Genomic DNA, 19575 nt, shown 5'->3' with positions numbered 1-19575 from the left:
ATAGAAGTCATCTTGGCCAATGGTTTCCAAAATTTTTAATGTAAAAAAATCTATCAAATGAAGTCTTCTCCCAAACTCTGATCTATAAGATGACCTGGAAGTGGCTTTGTCTTGGTTAAAACAGGAAAGGAGGAAGTCCACCCACCCTGTCTCTCATTCTCACCTGGACCCATTATCACAGCTTCAGAATCATCAAGCTCTGTGCAAAGTATTTTGAAAACAACCGATCTCTTCTTTCATTTTACAGACAAAGACCATTCATTTGCTCCCCTGGTGAGAGGATCAGAGCCCACATCTATTGAACACATCGATTAAACAGCTGTGTTCTTTTTATTACCCTACCCCTTTTTATTTTTTCCTATTTTCTTCTGGTTATTATTTCCCCACAGTGCAATTGAGTTGGTTACCTCTAGGGGTCTGTTCCACACACCTGGGGAACCTGGGAGTAGGGGGAGAGTTGGGGCGTGTGAACAGAATAGAAGAGAAAAACGTAAAATGTACCTCACGCATAAGATTCAGCCACCCAAAGGTAAATTATAGAAAGAGGACACTAAATTAGGATAGAAGAAACTCAGAAGAGCAATAGTCAAACATAGAGTTTCACTTCAAAGTCATCAAAGACTCCAAAAACTTTTAGTTCATGCCCTCAAACCTCTCTTTGGTGTTTAACATTATAATAAATAAAACTCAGAAATAGGAGATAATCTTTTCAAGCCAATACGCACACACTAGACAAAGAGGTAGAGCTTACTGCCACCACTCTACCTGAAAAATACAAAAGAAAGTCCACATTACATGAAGGAAGAACCAGCAGAAAGATTTCACAGTCTTTGCACAGCTTTGTTCCCTAGAACAGGCAAAGTTTCTATGATTCCAATTCAGTTTGCTGTGAGCAAATACAATATTGTAAGAAATCTTTTACTTGGGGAGAAACTAAGCTCTCTGAGGGCTTTTATAATTTCTTATAATTTGTGATCATTTTTGGTGCTAGGTAGTTTCATCATAAGCATCTTTGCCATAGATATCTTTGTTGGGATCATTTTTTACTGCATAACTAATTGCCATAAGATCATTTAACTGTAAAAGAGAAAATGACTCTTTGATAAAGTCCTTTCTCCATTGACGCAGTGCTCCCGTTTTCATATTACACAAATCTGAGCCCTCATAATGGTCTCTACCGTGATGAGTAGACATGGTGATCTCATAATAGTGGATAACAATCCCATATATCAAGTTGATAGGAAGCACAGTGAGAAAACTTACTGGAAGTGTGAAATAAGAGAATGTAAAGCCAGACCGCATACCTTACAAGAAAATGATAACATATCAGTTTGCAAATCCTTCAGTTGATTTGAAGGTGCAGAGTTGAACTCACATTTCCTGTAGGACTTTGGAACATCCATCACCAGACATGCGACAACATGCCAAGAATAAACAATAGTGTAAAGGCTCCAACTAAGCAACACAAAGCTCAGTTACAAACTTGCATGCTGGTGTTTGGAAAGTGATACCTTACTTAATGAAGGAAGAACTTTTAACAGAAAGGAAAAATATGATGCTGAACAGGGAGATGAATTGACAAGCAAAAATATATATACACAAAGTACGATGAATGAAGAAAACAATTTGGAAGACAAGGGCTTAGGTACAAAAATTTAGTTATTTGCATAGTATTAACATAAATCTACATACATTTAAAATATATTCAAATATTTTGTATTTTGCAGTAAAGTGTTTTTAGTTTGGTTATCCACTTTTTAAGTTCCAGAATGTCCTTTTTAATGACCTTCTTTTATTTTTCATTATCTTTCACACAAAATGAGCAAAAATGTTTTGCTCTTTCACTAAAGCAAAATGCTTATAGTGAAAATACCAGACTTCATTCTTCTTCTTCTTTTTTTTTTTTTTTTTTTTTTTTTTTGCTTTTTAGGGCTGCCACCTCAGCATGTGGACATTCCCGGGCTAGGGATTGAAATTGGAGCTGCACCTGCCAGCCAGCACCATAGCCACAGCAATGCCAGATCCAAGCTACATCTGTGACCTACACCACAGCTCATGGCAACGCCAGATCCTTGACTCACTGCGTGAGGCCAGGGCTCAAACCCACATCCTCATGGATACTAGCAGGGTTCATAACCCATTCAGTCAACATGGGAAGTCCGACCCCATCACTCTTACATACTCCACGCCAGGCATGTAAAATTCAATAATCATCCTTAGAGTGACAAGAATCTATCCACTGCTGTCTCTGAATGCCAAACCTTTCCTTTCAAAAATTGGTTGCTGAACTGATCCATTTGTCACTATTCTCTTAATATTTCCTTTTTTTGTGCTCTCTACAGCAAACTCTCAAGATATACAGAGATATGTGCCCATACAACAACCCAGGGAGGTCTCTGCAGGTACACAGGGATAAACAGCTCAGCCCAGGAATGCTGGACCTAACCCTACTCATGCACAACTGTGCACACAACCCACACACACTCATACACTCACACACAGTCTTAGTTTCAGAACATTTGTGGAAATAATGCTTTCCCAAGGTTTACTTGTTCAGGAGAACAACTGTAATGCATTTTAAAATATGAAACATAGCAAAATTTTTTCCTGAACTAGTGGCTAAGAAAATGATAAATATAAGGTATAACACTGCATTAGAAATTCAACTCATGCAACCCTGGGTAAGATAAAAAAATCAGTCTTGAGAAACCATACACATTTTTCAAATTTTCCTTTTCAATGCACTGCAAATAATCCATTTTCAATATACAACAAATAATACCTCATTAGGGGAAATAAAAAGAAGAGAAGAAAGGTGTACAAGTAGGAGTTGGAGAAACTACATAGATAAAAACTTTAAAAAATACAATCATTTCTCTTCTACCCTCTCTGTAAAATCCAATCAGCCAATAAAAAGTGAATGGTTTTAAAGTGGAAAGTAGATTGTAAAAGAAGTATCTCTATTATTACTTTCGAAACGTCCAGCCTCCCATATTTATTTCTCTGATGTGAACGCTACTATGACAGACACAGCAATAACACTTGCAGAATATAATAGAGACACCGAGTGAAATAATGAAATTGCATGCAAATAGAATGTCCCCACCAAAGGAAAGTGTCAGGTGAACGGTGACAAACACCAGAATACTGCTGGCATTTAGGGATTAGGATAATATGGAAAAATAGTGAGGCAAGCAGGAAAAAAAAAAAAAATAGGTTAGGTAAATGTGTCCTAGAGAAAGGCTTGTCTGGAAATTTTACATTACTCTTTTCATTTTTCTAAACTACGAATACATGGTGGTTTGACTGGGAAAATGTGTGTGCATATTTTTAATAGGAGGCACTGGTCTACCATGGAAACGACCCATCAGGGAACATAGAAGAAAAGACCAGCTATACAGTTAAAATGACCTCAGTGGAGGCTGACACAACGCAGAGGTGAGAATTCGCTGTGGTCTGTCACGGGTGCCCACTGAGCACTTCCAGAGGACTCTACCCCCACCCCTTACTGGGTAGTGCCTACATCAAAGGCTCCTGAATGGTCTTTCTGGGGGATATTTAAGCAAATGAGAAAAATGTGAAAATAAATATTCAACCTGACTGGAGGGCAGGGAGGTAAAGAATTTGTGTGCTAATTCCAAGCTGAGTTGTTCTGGCTCTGTGACTTTGGGCAAGTCTGTGCACCCCCTTATTTTATCTGTGATGACAATATACTCCGGAACATCAATACAAGGCACAGGATGCAAAGGATTTCTTTCTGAGATGCCCATCTCCCAACTTCCCTTTCTTCTCAAGGGCTGCCTGGAATTCTCTGGGCATCGATTCAGGGACACACGTGTTTGCACACTGGTATTCACAAGGTTTTATAGAATTTATTAGAATCCTTAACTAAGACTCATAACAAATAAAAGGATTTGCTTGATAAATATAAAACTAATATAGAGCCCTCATATTTAAGATCCTTTCAAGTACATTTTCATAAGCTACAAGACAAGATTTAAGTAGTTGATTCCTTTTTCAGAGCGAACTGATCAGTGTGCTCTCTCCAGAGTCAGGGGCGGCATGACTAGGCCCTACTATGGACCTAATTTCTTTTTACTTCTACTTTCTCTTTAGATATTGTTTTTCTTATGGTTCCAGAGGGCTTTTCTCTTATCTTTACCAAATACTTTTAACAGCACTCAGCCATTTATGTGTTGTGTGTGTATGTATTGGACCAACACCGGTATTTTCTTACATTTTTCCTGTGTTATGACATTTCTGTTTTTTTATCTTGTAACTATTTATGCCATTTTCTGTTCTCAGCTTGAAAATAATGCTTGGGCTCTGCTCACCATTTCTATTGAGAAGCATGAAACTCACTTGCCCTGGAGTTACACACACAGTCATAGATCTGTGACCAAAACCCATCCGCTGGAGAATGGAATGCTTCTGGGGTTTTCTTCCCAAGTAATTCTTAGCATGGCTGAAGGCTCTAGTTGTCCCTAAAGAAATTCTGTCATCTGGGCTCTGGCAAAGGGCCTCTGTGAAAACACACCCCCAAGGAAACAAACCTGTTCTGCAGGAACTTTCTGGTTTCAGTGGTTTTGAATATCCCTGTCACAGCTCAGAGACAGTAGCAACGGGACACAGCAGCCATTCTTTGTACCTCAAACTCCTCTATCTGGGCTTTGCTTATAAAATAAAATGCTGAAATCCATAAAATGCTGTAACATTTGAGTTATTTTTAATCTACCACTGGGCTGTGCAGAATAAAAATACAGGCAGTGATGAGGCAACATACAATAAAACAGTATTTTATTGCTATAAAACTAGCCTATGTGAGCCTCACTCTAAAGTCTGTAACTTTAGAAAATCAACAACAAAGTATACTACGGAAACTCCCTCTTTTACATAATCCTCTTCCTTAGTTAGCGATTTACTCTTAAATATGTAATATTACATACAACTGGGGGAACTGTTATAATTTGTATGGATGCCCTAATATGATGAGTATACTGTTTCTCAATCTTACTTTTTTTTAGCCTTATTTGCCACCAGATATATATTTCATGTTTCTCTGAAGTCTGTACTATTGTCACGTTTAATTGTAACACAACTGTTTTTCTCACTTTAGAATGGGATTCCATTTTGTGACTCCATTTCTGAGTTAACCTTAGTTAATATAGAATCAGGCGTTCATTAAGCATAAAAGAATTATTATTCAGTCCATGGCTCTGATGAAGATTGAGAAGCACAAACAACAAAACAAAGCAATAATAACAACAATGAAACAATGATAAAGGGCACTAAAAGATTTATTTTTAGCGGTGCGCCCGCTGCAACAGACTCCCTTCCTGGTGTTTCATGGTGGCAACACCACACTGACCCATTTGTACTAAGATCCCTTGGCCCCCAAAACAGTAGCAAGAAATGACCTTGATTCAACTCTAGAGCACCTAACAAAGACTAACATTTGAGAGGGAAACTGAAGGAGCCCATAGTACACACTTGTCTTTCAAAACTCACCTAAATTTGAATCAAGATACTTGAAGTATTAGCTTCATTCATATTTCAGCGGAGTTAATTTCTATTGCTGAGCTTAATGTCATGTGAAATGATATGAGACCTGGTAAAGATGGTTCAACCAATATCCTCTGTCAGTCCAGTCAAGAAATCCTGTGTCACTCACCTAGGCTTCTTCAGTGTGGCCATTTTCCTGGGCGTGACAATGCAGGCAAAGTTCTCTTCCCATTATCTTCAACAGGAACTGAGGTGAACGCAGACACATTGTTAGACAGCTCATCCATGGAGCTCATCCATGGAGTAAATAAATGATATTGTCTATCATTTTTGCAACAAGATTTTGACTGGAATTGAGAATACTTGGAAATATTTTCAAGTCTTTAATACAGTCAAGAATCCCTTCCCTAAAAACATAGCTCAAAGAATTTATCCTCAGAATCTATAGAAAACTATTAATTTCAGGTGGATAAAAGAGTTAAAAGCAAAATAAAATGACAAAGTCATCTTAAAAACCTAAAAGAGGAGTTCCTGTTGTGGTGCAGTGGTTAACGAATCCGACTAGGAACCATGAGGTTCCGGGTTCGATCCCTGGCCTTGCTCAGTGGGTTAACGTTCCGGCGTTGCCGTGAGCTGTGGTGTAGGCTGCAGACGTGGCTCGGATCTTGCGTTGCTGTGGCTCTGGTGCAGGCCGGTGGCTACGGCTCCAATTCAACCCCTAGCCTGGAAACCTCCATATGCCGCGGGAGCGGCCCAAGAAATAGCAAAAAAAAAAAAAAAGAACCTAAAAGAAATTGGAGTTCCTGTCATAGCTCAGCGGTTAGCAAACCCGACTAGCATCCACAAGGACATGGGTTCAATCCCTGGCCTCGCTCAGTGGGTTAAGGATCTGGCATTGCCATGAGCTGTGGTGTAGGTTGCAGATGTGGAGTTAATTCCCCTAGCCTGGGAACTTCCATATGCCCAGGGTATGGCCCTAAAAAGAAAAAAAAAAAAAAAAAAAAAAGAAATTATGTACAAATGTTTATTTGATACTTGGATAGAGAAAGACTGGAAAAATCATATGGAAAGCTATTAATAGATTTAACTTCATAAATATTGGAACTTCTATATTTCAACATAATAGACAATATTAAACATTCATCAAAAAGCTGGTAAAATATTTGCAACCAAATGACATTTTTAATAATCCTAAATTATAAATAGGTAATGAAATAAAAATAGCAATAATAATTCAGTAATTCAATATGTAAAGATATAAACAGAACATTTATGAAAGCATAAAACCAAAAATCTCACAAAAAATAAGAAACAAATCAACTTCTAGTTCCCAGAAGATGGAGTAGATATATTTTCCCTAGTCCTCTATGAAGCACAGCTGAAAACCCTAAATATTCTATTAAAAACACATTTAAGTCTACGAAAGGTACAGACTTGCTAGAGTACCGAGTATCCAAGGGACAAAACAGTGGTGGTTGGCTGGATTTTTTTTTGTTTTTTTTCCCTTATATATTCCAGACTTGGAGTTGAAGAAGCCAGCAACCCAGAAATATGAACAGAGACAGGCAACTGAAGCCCCAACAAAAGCCAGCTCTCTCTAGCCAAAGGACCAAGAAAGGGGGCAGCCTAGCAAAAAGAGTTGTTTTAGACAATAAACAGTTTTTTCTATCTAAGCATCACAGAACACACACACCAAAAAAACCCCAAAACCAACTGGCTCAATTCCTGTCCACTCCAGTAAAGGCCTAGTGGAGAGTCTATTTCCATTCCCACTGCACTGGTGGAAATGGTGTGGTGTCAGAGGATACATAGTTGGCAGGACTGTCATCATTCTCCAGGGGAATAAAGACAATCTTCCTCTGTGGTTTTAGGGGCGGCCTTTTTGGGAGCAGTTACAAGGCTCTTCTGCCTCTGCTAGTCCAGGAGGTACCTGTGGAAGCCAGTGTGGAGCCAGAACCCCCTTCCATCCAACAGCCAATAGAGGACCCCTTGCGCAGGTGTCTATGAGGCTGAGTGGGGAACCTGGACTTCTACCCAACCAGGCAGTTCTGAGATGATAAACCAGCATTTTCATCACATGCTCAAGGAACCCAGGACCTAAAGATGTTTAAACCACAGCAACAGCCTCCATGATAACAATTACTTATTAACCCCTTATGCTGGCTAACTTTTTCAAGGAGTTTCTTCCTGGCTGGAGTTAAGATGAGACTTGGTTGACAAGTTAGAATGAAGAGGTAATCATTTCAGAGGATGTACATTTTATCATTTAAATTCCTGGTGACAGAGTTGATATATGGTGGCCAGGTAGCTGGTGAACAGTTAGTGAGAAAACCCCATGACAGAGTGGCTAAGGATGGAAGAACATGCAAATGTTGACATGAAAATCATTCATGTTTCAATGCAGTACCTGCCCCAATGCAAGTGTGAAAAATGCGGAAATGGGTGAGTTCCATATCTGAGTAAAACCATGTATGACACAGAAACAGCACATGTCAGCAGCCAGGAAGTGAAGGTGACCTGTTTCATGAACAATCCACAGAAATCCTGAGTCTGGCTGTGGATTTCCATAAGGTGCTGACCTTGGTATTTAAGCCAGTCATATCAAATAGATATCATATTAACCAAGGCAGGAGAAGGCAATAAAATATTTGTTAAAACCCTTTCAAAGCAGGTGGGACCCCACAATCTCTGTGCTTCACAGATCCAAGTCATCATGATTTGCTTTAATTATTCCAGATTCACAAGTAAAATGGCTCAGCTATTGCTTCCAGCAATTGGGGCTACAAGTACTAGTATACTTAGCAGAGGTTCTAGATTAATTGGGTTGTGAAACCATGGCTTCTTGATACCCTGCAGTTTCTTTTCCCATTGCCACATAATTCTAGTCTGTACACGATATTTTTTGTGGCATTTTAGGCAATTGGCATGTTGCTGCCAACTGACTGGCGGTAGAGAAGCCCACCTTTGACATTATAAGATGATGCATCAGTGATTAAAAACAAAACAAAAGGTGGTTGATGTTTATTGTAATGGAACAGCACAGACCCTGAGGGCCTTAACTAATTAGTATTCACAAACATATCCTCAGACTGAAACATCCCCTGTCACTGAAAATCATTTGTAACGAGATGAAACATTTTAGCAACAGTTGTTTTTTTGCAGCAAAAGTAAACAACAGACAAACAAAGAAGGTAGAAATTAAATAATCATAAAATGCTCCCTTGGTTTTGGAATAAAGGTATCATGGACAGCAAATATGTGTTTGTCTATGTAATTTCCTTGCTTGCAGATTTTCAATGATTCTGCAGAATAAATCCAAGCTCCTTAGTTTGGACATAAAGCTCTTTGTTGTCTAGATCTTTTTCCTTCCATTTCCACAATTCTCAGACAATAATCTTTTTAAATGCAATTTTTTTAATTATAGTTGATTTACAGTATTGTGCCAATTTCTGCTGTACAGCAAAGTGATTCAGTCATACATATATATACATTCTTTTTCCTAATGAATTTTTTATTTCAGTTATTGTATTTTGCATCTCTGCTTGCTTAAGTTTTAAATCTTGTATTTCTTTGCTCAATATTTTCTGTAAACTATCAATCTTTGCCTCCAGTTTATTTCCAATGTCTTGCATCATCTTCAGCATCAACAGTCTACAGTCTTTTTCCCGGAGGCTGAGAATCTCCAGATCACTTAGCTGTTTTTCTGGGTTATTTTCTTTCTCCCTTATCTGAGTTATAGTTCTCTGTCTTTTCATTTGTATAGGTTTTTGGTGTGGTGTCCTTTTTGCAGACAATAGAATTGTAGCCTCTCTTACTTCTGGTGTCTGCCCCCCTTGTGGCTGAAGTTGGTAACAGCGGCCCGGTTGGGGGTGGGCAGGAGGGGGAGCTTGCTATAGGCTTCCTGATGGGAGGGACTGGTTCCTGCTCACTGGTGGGTCGGCTTTTGTTTCTGGATGAGATTAGAGACAGCTGTGTGCCTGGGACAGCATGTTTACTGATGGGTGGGGCTGTGATCCCACCTGGATTATTGTTTGGCCTGAGGTTTCTCAAAGCTGATATGTGGGGCCAGATTTTCCCAAAATCGCCACCTCCAGAGAAAACACACACAGATGAATATTCCCAAGAGCTTTGCCTCCAATGCCCTTCCCCCCAACAAGGAGCCACATTCAACCCGTTTTCCCAGGAGATCCTCCAAGAACTGCAGTCAGATCTGACCCAGATTCCTATGTTTTGCCCTGGGACCCAGTGCACATGAAAGTCTGTGTGTGCCTTTCAAGAATGGGGTCTCTGTTTCCCCCAGTCCCGTAGAGCTCCTGCACACAAGCCCCACTGGCCTTCAATGCCAGATGCTCTGGGGACTCTTTCTCCCAATGCCAGATCCCCAGGTGTGGGGATTTGGCATGGGGATTTGACATGGGGCTCAGAACTCTCACTCCTGTAGGTGAGTCTCTGTGATACCTTTCCTTTCCAGGCTGTGGGCTTCCCACCCAGGAAATATGGGGTTGCTTAAATCGCGTAATCGCCCCTCCTACCTCTTGATGTGGCCTCCTCTTTGTCTTCTGGAGTAGGACACATTTTTGGAAGTTTCCAGTCCTCTCCTCAGCGAGGCCCAGGGCGGGGGGCGGGGGCGGTGGCTTATCATCCTGGGACTTCGCTGGGCCCTTGGTCTGCATGGTCCTTCAGTCTCCCTATATTCTTCTCCCTGTTGAAGGTTGCTCAGCATTTGGTGGTAATATCGTTGTTTCTGTGAGAGAAGTTGAGGTCTAGTCCTTCTATTCTGCCATCTCAATCCTGTCTCCTGCAAGGATCCCAATCATCTGCTCCAGGGCAGCTTGAGCACGTGACTCACTCGCTTCCTGTGATACTTCTCCTGAAGCAAAGTTGGCCTGAAGGGAAGGTGGCGCTCTCTAGCACTTGCTGTCCTCTCCTCAGTGAGGCCCCGGGCAGGGGCGGGGCGGGGCGGGGCGGGGGGTGGGGTGGGGGGGATGGGCTTATCATCCAGGGACTTCGCTGGGCCCTTGGTCCGCATTGTCCTTCAGTCTCCCTACATTATTTTTTAGAATATTCTTTCCCATCATGGTCTAACCTGGGAGATTAGATGTAGTTCCCTGTGCTATACAGTAGGAACTTACTGTCTCAGACAGTAATCTTATGTCCAACCCATGAAGAAATACTAAGTAGGTCCTGGGCACTCACACCTTTCTTTTTTTTTTTTTTTTTTTTTTCTGTCTTTGTCTTTCTAGGGCTGCACCCACGGCATATGGAGGTTCCCAGGCTAGGGGTCTAATTGGAGCTGTTGCTGCCAGCCTATGCCAGAGTCACAGCAACGCCAGATCTGAGCCGCGTCTGTGACCTACAACATAGCTCAGGGCAATGCCGGATCCTTAACACATTGAAACAAGGCCAGGGATCGAACCCGCAACCTCATGGTTCCTAGTCAGATTCATTTCCGCTGCGCCACGATGGGAACTCCCCTTTCTCTTTCTAATCTCTTTGTCTTTACTAACGTGGTTTCTGATTCTTGGAAGGCACACTCCCTACTATTGACCTGAAAGTTTTTCCTTTAGAATTCAATTTCCGGGAGTTCCTGTGGTGGCTCAACTGAAAAGGACCCAACTAGTATCCATGAGGACTCGGTTTGATCCTTGGCCTCACTCAGTGGGTTAAGCATCTGGTGTTGCTGTGAGCTGTGGTGTAGGTTGCAGACTCGGCTTGGATCCCGTGCTGCTGTGGCTGTGGTGTAGGCCATAGGAGCTACAGCTCCAATCTGACCTCTAGCCTGGGAACTTCCATATGCCACAGGTGTGGCCCTAAAAAGAAGAAAAAAAAATCCATTTCCTGAAACTCTCAAACACACCAAGAATTCTTTTCTTCTGTATCTCTTTGGTGCATATCCATTGTATCATCCCCAATGTATACATTATAATCACCCATATAATAGTCTCCCCTCATTAATTCACTTGTTCTTTTAACAAATATTGAGCAGTGAATGTGTGAGGCTTGTCCTACGCACAGGGAATACAGCATTTGTATTAGTCAGGGTCTGAGCTAGAAAGCACTTTCAGTATTGACAACAGAGGGGGTTCAAGGCAGGATACTGGTCACTCAGGTGATGGAGGACATTTGAATCCAAACAGGGCATAACAAAATGGTCCAGAGTTAGTAGTAGCAGTTAATCTGCCCCATAGGAGTGAGCTGGTGCCATGAAGGACAAAGGGCTTCTGCTGGAGAGGCCACCAGAGGAACAAATGGACGGAGAAATACCCTGTCTTCCCCCTTGTCCTGTTCTCCAATCTCCTACCTTGCTTCCCCTTGTCCACGTCCACCTGGAAGGCGGCCAACGCATAAGGAATGCAGTAGGCTCAGCCTCCCCTGCGACGCAAAGCAGCGGAAATGTGCAGATGGATCTGAAGGCCAAAATGCCCAGGATTGGCACAGAGCAAACAAACAAAAAGAAATGTCCCAGTCCTCATGAATACATGAGCATTTCATTGCATTTCCTCTTTGTATTCCTAACTCCTCACGTACTAATGGCATGTGAGAGGTGGCAAGTATACATCCTGAATGCCTTAATTGCTGAATTTAAAAACAGTTCAGAAGAAATCATCTTCATGAGCCCATGGTTCCCTGCACAACTGCCCAGCCACTTCATGAGGAAGTACTTTGGGTGGCAGCTTTATCTCAATATCAAATTCACTTCTGGTGTGACTCTCTGTGAATCTTATTACAGTCCGTATTTTCTGCGATGCTCTGCTTTGGATTTATAAATCTGACACCATGTCGAGGCTTTATAGTCCTGAGGATTATCAAGGTCACCGTATTCTGGGAGATGTGAATTGTGACCATTTCTGGGTTTTTTTCTGTTGTATTTTGCAGGACATAGCCTGTCCCAACAGCTCCTCTGGCCGATGGTGCACTGAACGGTCTGGGAGTAGAACATTAGATTTACCTTCTGCGGCCTGGGCAGCGGCTAGGGGCCTTGGCACTGATCTTAAGTGCTTCTGGAACAGATATTTCCAGGATTCTGCTGAACTCGTTGGCAAAACCCTGAGTGCTGTGCAACGCATTTAAATTAGCAGCTGTTCTTCCCATTTCTATCAAGATCCTCTCACCAGTGAAGGTCTTTTTCTGGGCCATTAAAAATGCCAAAACTTGTTCAAAACACATAGATTTCATAAACTCTGTGTACAAAGTGATTCAGTTCAGCATTTTGGCATGTTGGTCCTGTGTTTAGAATGTGCCGATGGGTGAGTGAGGGAGACAAAAATCACAGAACAGTTAAGTATCTGAGCTCAAGTTGGCTGGCCTTAGTTCCACCACTCACTGAAAGGTGACCTTGGCCAAATCCTTGTGCCTTTCTGCTCCAGTGTTCCAGTATGTAAAACAGGTATCAACCTCAAAGGTTATTGTCAGTATTAAGTGAAGTAAGTGAGAACAATGCCTTTTATGTAGTGTTAGTGAACATCATCAGAACTTTTATTAATAGTTACTCTTTTTTTTTTTTGGCTTTTGAGGGCCACATCCCTGGCTTATGGAGGTTCCAGGCTAGGAGTCTAATCAGAGCTGTAGCTGCCGGCCTACACCACAGCCACAGCAACTCTAGATCCGAGCTGTGTCTTCGACCTACACCATAGATCCTTAACCCACTGAGCGAGACCAGGGATCCAACCCACAACCTCATGGATACTAGTTGGTTTGTTTCTGCTGAGCCACAGCAGGAACTCCAAAGGTACTCTTATTACTACATTCCTGCAGGCCAAAGATTGAGGTATCTTCCCCTTTGTGTCCCCCTGGGGCACAGCAGAGAACTTATAGCACAGTAACTACTCAAGTGTTTTTTGGAGATATTAAAGTTCAATGAAATGCTTCAAGTTGCTTACTCTATCCTATTAGAAAATGCCCCAGTTTCAGCCCAAGGTCATGTAATTGGGGAAAACCTCTACTGTACACATCATCTCAGTCTTGAGGGTGTCTCCCAGCTACCTTACTCTCTGTCCAGTTGCGTTTCAAGATAATAAGCTCAAAAGGGAAAGTGGAGAAGACGAAGGAGAAAACAGATGCGGAAGGGAAATTCAAAGTGAACAGACAGTAGCCAAAAAAGACACAAATCAAGGCCCCCCCCCGGACGGTAGCCAAAAAAGACACAAATCAAGGCCCCCCCCAAAGGAATCAAATTAACAGAGAACTGGACTCATCTCATACTTGCAAACTCTAAAGTGTTTCCACTGCCCTGGGGGCCTCATGTAGGTCCCCTTGCTTAGTAGAAGATCTGCCTCTTCCTTCAGGGCTCAAAGCTAATGATTTGTTGGTCCAAGGATGTGTTCCTCCTGGGGCCCACAGGAGTATTTTCAACTCAGAACATAATTCCCTGAGAAGTTTGGGTAGGTATTGCTTAGAGACCCAAAGGTGTGAGCCTACAATGTTCACTCATTAATACCTTCTGCATGGGGTAACTGGCTCATTTACTGGGTATCTGAGTGTCTACTCTGTAGCAGACACAGGACCAAGGCACATGAGACAGATGAATAACTCTAGTGCCTTAGCCTCAGAAGACATGGAGACATCAGTGTAAATGATAGTTATGATTAACTATTATGATAGTTAATTTTAAACAAAAGTCTATATGGGTGTCTTCCTCAAACTCTAACTTTCTCATTCTCTTAACTCTCAGTTAACTGGTCAACTCTTGAATAATTGTTTACTGAATACTTGCTATGTGCTGAAATTTGCAGAATTTGAAGTATAAATAATATTTTTTTCCCTCCCTGGGTCTTTAAAAAATATTAAGGAGACAAACAAACAAAAACCTCGAAAAGCACTTCTTTACAATACAATACACAATACTGTCTGGAAGGTGTTCTTGGAAGAGGTGGAGCTTACTTAGCTTGGGCGTGCAGATAAGGATTGGAGATTGGTGCCTGGAAGTCAGAGGAAGAGAAACTTCTTAGCAAAGGGAGGAATTTGGGCCCTGAGGAGAGTGGACAAGCTCCTGGTGGGTTGAAGGGACATGAGAAAAAAAAATATGGCTGAATTCAGGGAGATCGTGGGAGATAAGGTTGGATTGATGGAAGGAATCTAGAAATCCCAGAAAAAAAAAATCTAATTAATTAGAGCAGCCAGTGCATACTCTGCCGAGGACCCCATTCTGTACCTTCTGGGTAAACAAAGGGCTGATGAATGAATTACAGGTTTTCCTTGGCAAACTGAACACGCTAGATAGTTTTCTTGTGAAGAGAAGTTGATATCTTGTATCCTGGACTTAATATTTAACTTCCTGTCTTGGCCATCTTTATCCAGTGTCATTCCATGTCACTGCCTTTAAACTTTTTCACTTTGATCTCTCTGTTATTGTGAGGTCTATTGGTGGTTATGTAAAAAATCGTGGTTACCTAGGTCCTAAATTGTGCTCACGTTGCTCCCTTTTGTCTGCAAGTCTGAAGAGGATGACAGCTTGTCAACAATGTCACAATCCAACCTTTCACCTTCTCACCTTCCAGACTGAGGTTTTTGAAAATATGTTAACACGTATAACTCGGAGGACAGTTGTTGGGGGGGGGTGCAGGTATAATTGCAGTTTCAGACACGCTGAGGAAAATGCCTATTTACATGACACATGTTTTTTTAACTTGAATAGCTAGGCAACCTGAAAGAAATAATAGCAGGAGAGTTAGAAAAAAACAAATTACTAAGCAGTTAAACCAAAGCTGAATTTTGTTTATAAAAAGTAGCATGAGAAATGTGTGGGACAGAATCAGGGTTAATATGAATCCTCCAGCAAGGGGGCTGAGAAATGAACTCTCTTGGTTTCAGAGGCTCCCAGAATATGCCCAAGGCCCCTTTGCTGTCTCACTTTCCCTGTTGCTTTTGACCTGGGCTCCTTTCCTCTGTTAGCTGCACAAGGAATGAAAAGCTTCGTGCCTGCCTCCTCATCCCACATCAATTAAAACAAAACCAAACACAAGGCTAATCATTCCTGGTTTTTGGAGGGCTTCCCCAATTGTGTAAAAGGACTTTTAGCTTACAAAGAATCCCTTTCCTCTTTTATTTTTTCCTACAGAAAAAAAAAAACTAGTCCCATAAACACCCAAAGAAATGAAATAGGCTCATCTCATATGTCAAAGGAAATGTCTGTTTTTGTGAGTCTCCTGGGAATTTCACATTCAGGCTAAAACAGGAAGTTTATGGCTGCTAAGAAGGAGGGTACGGATTGGCGAGAATCAAGGTTACACACTCTCAGGAAAAGAGAGTCTTCGTTTCCTTTCTGTAGCAAAACAACCACAGTCATCCTGACCAGGGCTGGCCAAAGAAAGTGACTTTGGTGCTTTCAGGATCTCCCCTGCTGGGGCCTCCCCCACACCCTTTCTCCAGCCACCGCACAGGCTGTCCGTCCTCCAGGCTCTGTGGTCCCTCATCAGACTCCTCCTGTCATCTGACTGTACTGCTGAAATCCTCACTCTACCATTTGACATGAGAAACAGGTTGTGAGAAACACATATCAAGGGAGTTGTTTTCAAGACAAATTAGGAAACATAGTGAACAACCAGGATCCCAAGTTGAGGTTTAATTATCTTCTTTTTTCCCAGAGAGGATTTCTGGTTGTTGTTTGCAAACTGTCACCATTTTGTATAGTGACTTTGCAAAATAAGGCTTAGATACATTATTTACTCTGTTTATAGTTTGGTACCATTGGGTGAGAAAGGCAGAAATCACTGAGAAGAGTGTCTGCAGCATAAAATAGCACTGCTTTGCCTGCAATATTCTCACATTATATTTCTTAATTTACTCATTCAAAAATATTTGCTTACTCAGGGTGGTGGAATTTTTAAAAATGTTTTTATACTAAAAAGTGGATCATGTATCTGTTGCTCTTTTTTTTTTTTTTTTTTTTTTTGGTCTTTTTAGGGCCATACCCAAAGTATATGGAGGTTACCAGGCTAGGGGTCGAACTGGAGCTGTAGCTGTTGTCCTACACCACAGCCACAGCAACATCAGATCCTAGCCGAGTCTGTGACCTACACACAACTCATGGCAACACCGGATCTTTAACACAGTGAGAGAGGCCGGGGATTTAACGGGCATCCTCTTGGATGCTAGTCAGATTTGTTTCCTCTGAGCCACAATAGGAACTCCTTTTTTTTTTTTTATCTGTTGCTTTTTGAATGTTTATATGCAGCTTGATATCTTGCCTTATGTCCAATGTATGCAGAGTCCCTTTCACTCTCAACAGTTGAAGGACTCTCTCACAGTGGCAAGAAAGTGGTGGACCTCTTATTCACCAAATTGTTGTATTTCAAATGGTAATAATTGTTATATTACTTGTAATAACAAATGATGACTTCCCCAGAATCATCCTGGTTGGGTAGCAGAAGTGGAGAAGGTATGGAAGAGGTGGAGAAAGACTGTGTTCACTTTTAGTGCAAAGTGGTTGGATTCATTCTTTGTCACTTTTTTTCACTAATACTAGTAAAAATGTATCTTATTTAATTGCAAGATTAAAAAACCTAAACACTAAATGTTTTAACGTTAAATTTATGATATCAAACGTAACATTAGCAAAGAAAAATTGGTGGTGGTAGGTAGAGTATAATGTTCAGGAATGCAAGTTTTATGCAAAAAGCCACAGAAATAATGGTAAGCATAAGTCAGTTCTCCAAACTACAAAGTGTTGCAAGAATTTGAGCAGGAAGACATCATTTATGGCTGGGTAATCCAGAAAATATTCATGTACTTGAGGGTATGCGAGCTTGGCCTTGAATTATGGATAGATTTGCAAAAGGCTGAAACTCAAGGAAAAGGATTCCAAATAATAAATTGCAGAGAGCTATACTGTTCCCCGGCTGCTGCATATTAGAACTAGAAAATTGGCTATGCTGTAAGGCTACACAACTATTAAGAAATATGTATCCCAGAAGTTAACCAGGAAACACATAAAGAATAGAAACCTTCCCAGTTACACGATGGCAAAAATTAAATTAGATGTCACAAAGAAGTAAGTATGTGTAATAAAATTCGGGTACGTTGCAATTTATACCATGTTAGAAGGATGCAGTTCCTTTGGAAAGGACCTTATTTCCCCATTGACTTATAATTATAGATGTACTTAATTCCATCCCTGGTTTATTTTTATTGATAACATTAGTACTTTAGCTTAAAGTATCTCTTTTCCTTGTATGTCAAGTAGTTAATGACCTGTAAATGAACTCTTAAATATGCTAAGGAAGCTCATTATTTAAGGTAATTATTTAGCAAAGCAATGATCCTTTGGTTATGCAAATTACTGACGTTAAATTATAAATTTGCAAGTATCCAGTTTTATGGTTCATCCTTGGCCCTGAAGACGACTTTCTGACTCAAGTGTTGCTGGATCCAATATTAAGATGAGTAACAGGAAGATGAAAATACATAATTCAAGGGTGACAGAGTAGATGTTACCTGCATCTAGGGATTCCTCCATTTCCTGCAGATGATGGAGCTGGAGCTGGTGATGATGATGATGTTAGCTTTGGCTTGTCATATTCCCCCTGCTGGGTATTATTTAGATTTATGAATATATTATGTGCCAACTATAAGACATAGTTTTGGCTTTAACATTGCTTTATTTGAAGAGTACTTTCATCAGATGGACATTTATAATTTACTGCTTTTGTGTGCTTACTAAGTGCCAAACACTTACTAGGTGCTAGAAATAATCTGTGCTTGGTGGCATGGAGGAGGGGTGACCAGGGAAAAAGCGGCAGGCGAATCAATACACCTTTCACGGTGTCCTAAGTGAGATGGATGAATGATAGTCAGATATATGAGAAGATTTATAACCATCTGGTCCAAATTGGGAGTGCAAGGGAAGGTTTTAAAGGAAGTGAAAAGAAGCTTAAGGGCCAAGAGGAGTAGAAATTGGAGACAGGGAGTGAGGCTGGGCAGAGAGAAGAAGCAAGTGAGAGGAGGTGACTAACCAGGGCTGTTCTCTGGACTGCAAATCATTCAGTGTGGTTCCAAAGCTCTGTGTAAGGATCACAGCGGTAGTGGGGGAAAATGAGGCTGGAAAGGGAAGAGGGAAACAAGGGCCAGAGGTTCTATTTTGCTGAGCCATAAATTGGGAGACATTAAAGGATTTTTAGGTAAGGGTTTATAAAATCAGATTTGCATTTTAGGAAGATCACATTAATCTCAGCGTTATGAAAGGGGGTCAAGCTAGCTGTGATGTAAAAACAGCCTATTAATAGGAGCCTATTTGGTAGGGACCAAAGTTTAGGAGGGTCTTCTGTGTGCTGAGTTAACCTTTTAGTTGTTACATCTGGGCATGTCAGACTCAAGACAGTATCTCTTTGCTAACACACAGACCTAAGATTCACAATCTTAACAGTCAGGAGGCTGTACTTCTATGTGCAAGTCTCTTCTGGGGAGAGGACCCCAGATTCAGTCAAGGGGAATCATTGGAAGATACTGATGTAACCCACATAAAAGTTAACAAAAGAAGTCATAGGAGAGATGAAGAAAATTGGACACACTCAGGACACAAAGAGGAATTAAAGTGACCTGGCTACTGGTTATTTGAAACAGATCATGAAAAATTTCTCATTCCCATCTGCAAAAACCATTAAAGAGTTGCCTATAACTAATTTCTGGAAAACATATTCATTACACATTAATAATCCATTTATGATGTAGATGTAAGATTAACAATGTTTGAAAATTTGCCTTTTTGAAATAACGCTAGCTAAAATCATGGTTATTCTCTTCCAGATCTCAGTATTTAGCAGGCCTGCTTTCATAGGAGGAGGATGAGGTGTGTTCACAACCACGTTCCCTTGTGCTCCAGAATACTCCTCATCCTCATGTCCCTGCACTTGGCTAAATACATGCTTTTAGGCTTCTCAGCGGTGTAGACAGCACTGCCAGGTCAGTTCTCTCTTTCCTGAATACTAAAAGGAATAGGAGAATTTTAATTGATTTCTAATACAAAGTCTGGGGAAAATCATTCTCCATTTATATTATCTCTAACATATAAACTGGGCCTCTTGTTCCTCATTTACTGCTTTTACCTAAATCCTCTCCATCTCTTCTAAACATTTTTTT

The sequence above is a fragment of the Sus scrofa genome, chromosome 16 (genome assembly GCF_000003025.6).
Source record: "Sus scrofa isolate TJ Tabasco breed Duroc chromosome 16, Sscrofa11.1, whole genome shotgun sequence".
NCBI lineage: Eukaryota > Metazoa > Chordata > Mammalia > Artiodactyla > Suidae > Sus > Sus scrofa.
This window is presented reverse-complemented; position numbering follows the sequence as displayed.